This window comes from Amphibalanus amphitrite, unplaced genomic scaffold (assembly GCF_019059575.1).
Source record: "Amphibalanus amphitrite isolate SeventyFive unplaced genomic scaffold, NRLGWU_Aamphi_draft 000094F_arrow, whole genome shotgun sequence".
Classification (NCBI taxonomy): domain Eukaryota; kingdom Metazoa; phylum Arthropoda; class Thecostraca; order Balanomorpha; family Balanidae; genus Amphibalanus; species Amphibalanus amphitrite.
In genome coordinates this window covers 841,826-851,089 of record NW_024881590.1, presented here as the reverse complement: position 1 = coordinate 851,089, position 9,264 = coordinate 841,826, and the positions used below count along the sequence as shown (strand labels likewise).

At 47.8% G+C, this 9,264-nt stretch overlaps 1 protein-coding gene across 1 annotated transcript in view; it reads left to right on the top strand.

The window, feature by feature from the left end:
- LOC122380284 (serine protease 56-like) overlaps positions 1-9,264 on the top strand; it is a 63,644-nt gene continuing 54,380 nt past the window's right edge. Inside the window, exon 1 of the mRNA XM_043363322.1 lies at positions 1-171. The gene's annotated coding sequence lies outside the window, so the exon portion shown is untranslated. The remainder of the gene's footprint in view (positions 172-9,264) is intronic.

Here is a 9,264-nt window from a genome sequence, read left to right as displayed (position 1 = left end):
AATAAGAAGCGTTTGAGGCAAGCGTGCAAGTTGATGTGTTTTGTTAGATTTTGATACAGCCTTGCCAGATTACTTGTGATTTGTCCCTTGTGATTCATCTGTGACTGGACCAGAACAAGTGCCTTATTTCATCAAGTCAGCGGCCCATCACAATCTACGTTTTTTGGTGGGGTGAGTTCAAGTTGGGTGAGCTGTAACCCAGCTTTTTTGGTATCGGTAACCCTGGCGTCACCGGTGGCGTTTTCGTTCAAGGTTGAGGTTTCTTGCATTAGGCAGTATTAGGCCACCGTGCCAAGCCGTAGCATGCTGTGACGTCACTGGGTAAGAGAACGTACCACGCTATCAGTATCGACTGAGACTCAGATAGACTCAGAACGACTCAGGCAGACTCAACCTGACTCAGGCAGACTCAAACTGACTCAGACCGACTCAACCGACTCAAATAGATTCTGATCGACTCAGATCGACTCAGAACGACCCAAACTGACTCAGACCGACTCAACCGACTCAACCGACTCAAATCAATTCCGATCGACTCAGACCGACTCCAGACGACTCAACCGACTCAAATAGATTCCGATCGAAACGACCCAAACTGACTCAGACCGACTCAACCGACTCAAATCAATTCCGATCGACTCAGACCGACTCCAGACGACTCAACCGACTCAAATAGATTCCGATCGATTCCGATCGACTCAGACAGACTCAGAACGACTCAGGCAGACTCAAACCGACTCAGGCAGACTCAAACTGACTCGACCGGCTCAGAACGACTCAGACCGACTCAAATAGATTCTGATCGACTCAGATCGACTCAGAACGACCCAAACTGACTCAGACCGACTCAACCGACTCAACCGACTCAAATCAATTCCGATCGACTCAGACTGACTCAGAACGACTCAACCGACTCAAATAGATTCCGATCGATCCCGATCGACTCAGACAGACTCAGAACGACTCAGGCAGACTCAAACCGACTCAGGCAGACTCAACCCGACTCAGGCAGACTCAAACTGACTCGACCGACTCAGAACGACTCAAACTGACTCAGACCGACTCAAACTGACTCAGACCGACTCAACCGACTCAAATCGATTCCGATCGACACAGACCGACTCAGAACGACTCAGGCGGACTCAAACAGACTCAAATCGATTCCAAGCGATTCAGGCAGACTCAGAATGACTCAGGCAGACTCAGACAGACTCAGACAGACTCAGAACGACTCAGGCAGACTCAAACCGACTCAGGCAGACTCAAACTGACTCGACCGACTCAGAACGACTCAAACTGACCCAGATCGACTCAAACTGACTCAGACCGACTCAACCGACTCAAATCGATCCCGATCGACTCAGACCGATTCAGAACGACTCAGGCGGACAACAGACTCAGAACGACTCAGGCAGACTCAAACCGACTAAAATCGATTCCGAGCGACTCAGTCTTTAAGACTCAGAACGACTCAGGTAGACTCAAACCGACTCAGGCAGACTCGGGCCGATTCAGCTCGATTCCGAGCGACTCAGAAAGACTCAGAACGACTCGGACAGACTCAGGCGGATTCAAACCGACTCAACCGACTCAAATAGAGTCAGTTTGAGTCTGCTTGAGTCGGTTTGAGTTTGCCTGAGTCGTTCTGAGTCTGTCTGCGTCGATCGGAATCGATTTGAGACGGTTGAGTCGGTCTGAGTCAGTTTGAGTCGTTCTGAGTCGGTCTGAGTCGATCGAAATCGATTTGAGTCGGTTGAGTCGGTCTGAGTCATTTTGAGTCGTTCTGAGTCGGTCTGAGTCGATCGGAATCTATTTGAGTCGGTTGAGTCGGTCTGAGTCGATCGAAATCGATTTGAGTCGGTTGAGTCGGTCTGAGTCATTTTGAGTCGTTCTGAGTCGGTCTGAGTCGATCGGAATCTATTTGAGTCGGTTGAGTCGGTCTGAGTCAGTTTGAGTCGTTCTGAGTCGGTCTGAGTCGATCGAAATCGATTTGAGTCGGTTGAGTCGGTCTGAGTCATTTTGAGTCGTTCTGAGTCGGTCTGAGTCGATCGGAATCTATTTGAGTCGGTTGAGTCGGTCTGAGTCAGTTTGAGTCGTTCTGAGTCGGTCGAGTCATTTTGAGTCGGCCTGAGTCAGTTTGAGTCGTTCTGAGTCGGTCTGAGTCGATCGTAATCTATTTGAGTCGGTTGAGTCGTTCCGATTCGGTCTGAATCGATCGAAATCGATTTGAGTCGGTTGAGTCGGTCTGAGTCAGTTTGAGTCGTTCTGAGTCGGTCTGAGTCGATCGGAATCTATTTGAGTCGGTTGAGTCGGTCTGAGTTAGTTGGAGTCTGCCTGAGTCGTTCTGAGTCTATCTGAGTCTCAGTCGATACTCGATACTGATAGCGTGGTACGTTCTCTTACCCAGTGACGTCACAGCATGCTTCGGCTTGGCACGGTGGCCTAATACTGCCTAATACAGGAAACCTTAACCTTGAACGAAAACGCTACCGGTGACGCCAGGGTTACCGATACCCTTTTTTTCAAGGAGCCAAAACCAAATATGTGTTGGGATGGCCACCAGGAGGAAAACCAGTCAAATAATGGCAGTGTAATCCCTGCAGTGATGACACATTAGGTACTCACTCCACTAGGCACTATGATGTCATCAGCCTCATGATATTGATAGGTATGTCACTTAATATCCTCCAAAAACAAAAAAGAACTTTGAAATCTAGTTGTCTGTTGTCTTGATATTACATTTTTCCCATCAGTCTGAGACACGTACTTACCTTGGTGGTTAACCCTCGCCGGACCTATTGGTTTTCTACATACGCGCCGGCCGAGGGGGGGGGGGGCGGGTACGACCCCCCCCCCCTCGCCGTTTCGCCCCTGGTGGAGCTAGCGCGTCGCGGAAAAAAACGAGCGTGTGCGCCGTTACGAGACGCAGAGATTGGTACCCGATTTTAAGGTCCTAGGTCAATCGGTGACCTCTGAGGTCAGGTCAAGTGCCCCAGGGTACGGTTCAGTTTTTGGTGAATAACTTCGCAAAAAACGGCCGCAGAGCCGCGATTTTGGCAGCATCGTGTTCGCCTCGCTCAGGCGCGTCGAATGATATACTTTTTGTTCGGGTCAGGTCAACTTAGGGTGTTGACCTCAGGTCAAGGTCAGGTCAGCACCCCCAGGTCACGAAGTTGGTCGAAAGAGGTCATGTCGCATATCATTCGATTCGGCAGGTCTTCCTGAGTCCATTGGTGGCTTTCCCGACTCGCTAGCTCAATTTGGTCGGGAGTTATTGACGAAAAACTAATATGACCTTGATGACGTCATAAATGACGTCACGGAAGGTCAACATTGCAAAAGTGACGCATCTAACCTTGCAAGGAGTGCATCAAATCACGATTCTGTGTGCTTGAGATAGTTGGAGATCGTTCCCGGCGCCAGAATAGCAGTTTTCATTTTTCCCCATTGACTTATAATGGTGAGGTCACGAAAATGACCTGACCTCATATGACCTTTAGGAAAAATCCGAGATATACAAGTTGTGAGACTCATAATGGATACTAGATCCTGCAAGTTTCATTTCCCTGTGACATCTCCTCTGGCAGTGAGGGCGTTGCGAAGTTGCGACATCTGAAGACCGTGCAGAGGTTCACTTATGACGTCATAGGTCAGTGACCTGACCTGACCCAAAAATGCGGTTGGTGTCAAAAGATGCGGCTTGGATCAAAGGTCAGGTATGCCAAGTTTCAGCTCTCTATCGCCAGCGTGTTCGGAGCTATCGCGAAAAAAACCTATGGGGGGGGGCGGCACCCGCCCCCCCCCCCCTCGGCCGGCGAGGGTTAAAATACCTACCTATCCAAAGGCCAATTGATTTTATGATGCTAGATCAAGCTTCTGCTAGTTCATTCGCACATCATAAAAATACCCAAAATGTTTTCCTTTTAAAATTTTCTTTCCAAAAGTTCAAATTTGTTGGTTTTCTGGAAATGTAGCAAATTGTGGAATGGATAAATTTACTTGCGGCATTTCTTTTGAAGTTACATGTTGAGGGAGTATCAATCCATTGAATGCATTTCATGGACTATGCATTTTTCCTTTGCATGGTGAAATTGCCTTTTTGCACCCTAGCCTAGGCTCATCTTCTTCTTCTTCTTAGCTTTTAGTTCCACCCATCGGATGCACCATTAGGTTCTCCTCACTGCTGGCTGCTCAAAATTTAATATAAACCACACCATATTATCACAAGCCATATATTCAACCTAGAAACTTGTTGACATAATCATTCACTCCTTAAAAACAGCTACACCTCAAGCAAAAACAACAAAACCTAATCTAAGCTGACCTAAGCTTAACTAATCCTAATGTAACCTAACCTTACCTGAATCAACATGTGGTCAGGTGTAATGTAGAAATGTTTTGTGTAAAAAAAGTATTCTTAGTATTGTGTAGTTTCTTTTTTTTTCAAGCTAAGGAGGATGGTTCCTTTCCTTTAATATCTTTATTTTCTCAATTTCTCCAGTTTTTAGAGGGTGCAAAAAGTAAAATTAGATAGGTATAGCCCTATGTATGGCTGGGTAGGCAGTGGGCTTGGTGTGCCACAAAGGACCTTAATCTCCCAGCCTGCATCTTTTTATATTTTCAATTCACCACCTAGACACTGCATCAGTGATGCATTGCATAATATATTATATATGCACCCTTTATTGATTAGTTAGGCAGAAAGTGACAAATTTTCCAATAGCTAATATTAAATAAACATGGTAGGTATTTATTCATTGATTCATTTGCCAACAAATATAGGTAATGGCCAATAATTGTGGAGACCAGACTGGAAAAAGTACAAGTTAAGCCGAATATGTCCGGCGTAGTGGCGAGATTTTCCCGGAAATTTTAGCGCACGTCCGGTGTAACTTCGTATACGCTGAATTCAGCGCATGGCGGCCGCTGAATTTTTCGGCGAATGGCGTTCACCGAAATTTTCGGCACGCTGGTCGATCTAGCAGCACATTCGCCCCGCGGGCGGCTCTGGAGAGGCTCGGGACGTCTGTTCGGGACGAGACGTCCCCAATGCTCCGACTCACGTCGTCGCGTGCTCCGACTCACGAGCCGCCCTGAGTACTCAGTGGAGGAGCGGCCGCCCAGGTGAGGCCTCCACCCTCGGCGCTGAGATAGGTATGGGAGACCTTGTTGAGCATCGCCGAGGGTCGTGAAGTAATCCTGCAGCGGGTTCCTGCCCAAGTTTCTGCCTACTGCGGGATCGAGGGAAATGAGAGCGCTGACGACCTGGCGAAACAAGGGGCCGCCCTGCCCTCGGACGCCCGCTCGCTGACCCGGGTGGTTCATTGTGCGGCCTCGCGTCAAATGGCGCGACAACTGGTCCGAGTTACCATTCAAGTCACTTCTAGCTAGCACGCTGCCACTCTCATCCCCGGAGAGGATCGAGAGGACACCAACCGGGAGGATGCCGTTTCGGTGCACCTGATGAGGGCGGGCCCTGGGCACTTACTGGGCCCGCTCGCTTCAGTCAGAGGTGAAAAAACCCTGCTACTCGCCTGCGTGCGTAGGTGACAGCCATAGGCATAAAGAGACAGATTCGAGCATCTCAGTTGATGAATTTAAAATATATAACTAGTCCGTTTCCGCTAAAATCAGAGCTGTCTTCCCATAGAGGGCCGCTATGGACCACGGCACAAAAATTTAACAGCGTCATCTCTTTGTAGACAGCTGGGGCTGAAAAATCCCGCCGGTGCGACAGCCGGTGCGTTGTGAAGCGCCATAGACAACGCAGGAAAAACGGCGACAGCGCGACAGCTCGCCCCCGCTCGTCGCCGGTTGAACGGTGGTGGGGACCGGCGCGTCCGGCGCGGCCTTGGCCGCCGCCGGAGTAGGGAAGGACCGGGCGACTGGGACGAGGGGACGTCACATCTGGTCCACAACTGGGGTAAGGTCCAATCATGACCATCGGTCCCAGAAACTTGGTAGGAGCGTTGATAATTGGTTCTGACTACTGAAGCAAAGGCAAGTGAATCAGTGACAACTGACAATCCTTTCTTGAGTTCTGATTGAACTGGACCAGGAAGCCAGAACGAGCTAGGACGTCGATCAGACCTATAGGTAAGTTGGATGGTAGTGATTTATTTTTGTTGTGTTGTGTCACTGAAATGTGGTCATGCGTTGTCCGAAATCTGAAAGGTCCGATATTTGGAAGGTCCCAGTGTCCGAAGTTTGAAAGGCTAGTTTCATAACATTCTAGCCTCATTTTCATTTTTTTAGGCCTAAAAAGGTGATGAGAAAACGTAAAAAAGTACCTTCTGTTTCAACATTACTTGTAAAAAAAAAAATGGTGACAGCTAGACATCGCGTAGGTGACAGCTTTTGAGTTTTATTCACCTCTGGCTTCAGTAAGTACACCGAATCGGCTGTCTCCCCTCTGCGGCGTGCCAGCAGTGCCCGGACAAGCGGTGCCCGTCGCGTTTTGCGCCGAGTGCCGAGAAGGCTGATGTGCTGGAGCACGTGCTGCTCCGCTGCCCAGCCCTCGCTGGCGCCCATGCCAGCCTCGAACACACCGCTCCGCCGATTTTTGTGGCCCTGGAACTTCTGGCCTGAACCTTGTTCCACGGCACGATACAGTGCGCTACACGTATTGTGGTATTGGATCAACTAGTTGATTCAGACGTTCAAACATGGGACAGCGCTCAAGGCTCCGGGACGCTCTGTCTGGTTGATATAGCCTTAGTCGGTAGATGTGCACACGTGCTTTAAATATAAGTGGCTTATTTTTGGCACAAATAGGCACCCAACTTTCGGCGCAAATCGTGCAGAAACTTATGCGCAAAATCCCTTGCGTCGAATTTCAGCGCATGAGGGCCTCACGGGCGTCCGGCGTATTGCAAGGGTGTTTTCCAGTCTGGTGGGGACAGGCCGGAAAGATGAACAGAATCAATAGGGGCAATCCAGCTTGACAAAAAGTGATATTATTGTCCTTTTCTGCACTTTCGTATGATGTTCTCTTGAGGCATATTGTTTCCTAAATTGATGGGTTGTAGTGTTCCTTTGGTTATATGAAGCTCCTTTGAAGTGTTCCTTTGGTTTGGTCCTTTGGTGATGGGTTGTAGTGTTCCTTTGGTTATATGAAGCTCCTTTATGAAGCTTCCTTTGGCTCATATGAAGCAGGTATTTCGCATTCATTACATCATGGTGTACCTACAATAATTGCGGAAATTGCCATTATGCAATGCTGTACTTCAAGATTTGTTGACGAGATTCACTCTCCTCAAGAGTTGTGAATCTTGAAATATAATTACGAGCGCCCTTAAAGCTGCTTTTCCCTCGTTTATTTCACCTATTTCACTACGTCGGCTTCAAACAGTAGCCGACCGACACCCTTTCATCGCCCGGATGCTTTCGGTTTCGGTGTTTCGATTGGAAACGCCCATGGAGGCGTGCACCGTAAATATTGGTCAGTTGTATACGTTGCAGATGCTGCGATGCGCTTTTTTTGTGTGAGTAGCATGAACATTCTAGCGAACATCACAGATCTGCATCCGTGAGACATTAAAGAGTCATTGCGTTTGAACTTTTTCATACATATGAGATGCTGCGCATTGGTGACCTAATTGTGCAATCAATGTCAGCTGAAGTTCTAGAATCGTCATAAAATCTTGAATTGTTCGTAACTTAGCGCTTGAAGGCGTGGAATTGGTGACAAACCCATGGTGACAAATTGTTGGGCTCCAACTCCCAATGGTGACACACCGAGGATGTTTCCCAGCCCTGGGCTTGGGGAAACTCTGTTGTGTGTGAATTTCATGACCCTAGATCAATATCTTCCAGGTGAAATGAGGTCAAATGTGGTCAAATCTGCCATATGAGCAACTTTTTTGCGTTTACACGCCGATAACTCAAAAAGTTACGGCCGATTTTCTTTTTTCTTTCACTATACGAAAAACATACATCTGTGAGTATGTATGGCGAATTTCTAGTTAATCCAACAATAAATATGGCAGTTAGATACCTGCTAAGGGTAAGATGTCGCCGGCTGAAGCGGGATCGGCCGACGTGGGAAACGCGGCATTCACAATTTTGTGTTTACACACTCATAACTCAAGTTGTTACCGGCCGATTTTCAAAATTCTTTAACCATAAGATTACCTGTACACTTCTTAGTCTTCTTACAAAATTTGACGCGAATCGAATATCATCAGCGGTAAGGAGCGGCGAGCGCGATGTAAAGACGGAACCGTCCTGCCCCGGCACAGTCTACAATTCAGGCGGTGCGTAACGGCTGGCGCCGGCCGCGGCGCCGCCGCGGCGGCAGGATGTTTGACCTAACACCGCTATTACTAGAAAAGTTGTGAACCGATTTTCTTATATCTTGCACGAGAAGATCCGCAATTCAATTCTGGACAGGTAGCCAATATGTCACATTAACCCGCGCCCCAGTGGCGGTCTCGGCCAACTTCGCCCTAGTGGGGGGGGGGGGGGGGCATATGTTACCACCCACCTCTAACTCAAAAACTAAGAGGGCTAGAAAGACGCGGTAAAAAGCAGTCGATAGCCCTCAATGCGTACGTTTGAAAGTATTTCGGTCATTTTTCACCTTAGAGCAATATTTGGGTCACCAAAGGTCATCAAAGGTCAAAATTTGCCAATTGTCATTATAATTTTCAGAAAACATGCCGCTATCTCATGAACTATGGTAGCTACAAAAACGCATGAAAAAGCAATCGATAGCTTTTGAACTCTTCTTTTGAAAAGGTCATTATCAATATTGACCTCAGGTCAACGGTTTAGCCTCCAGAGGGCAAACATTCCAAAAATAGCTGTTTTTACGAAAAGTGTTTTTCGACAATAACTTTCGACTACAAAAAGGCACGACATTTCTATTGCCAGAATCGTGTTCCCCTCGCCGAGATGCGTCGAATGAACTATAATTTGACCTTGAAAGGTCAACTTGAAAATTTGACCTCAGGTCAAGGTCATGACCTTACCGGAAAAGGTCATGTTGCATATCAGTCGATGCGTCTCAACAAGACAAACACAATGAGACCATCCCCAGCGTTCTATCTCTTTCCAATCGCGAGTTACTGGCAAAAAACTGTTTGTAGCCTCAAGTGACCTCGGATGACCTGTCTAGAGACTATCAGCAAAAATGACACCTTGGTCATCACGAGTGGACTAAATCATTGTGATTCTGAAATATTTGGACTGTTCCGATGCGTACACACGGATCTAGAGGCATTTTCATTTTTCTCCATTGACTTGTAATGGAAAGGTCACGCC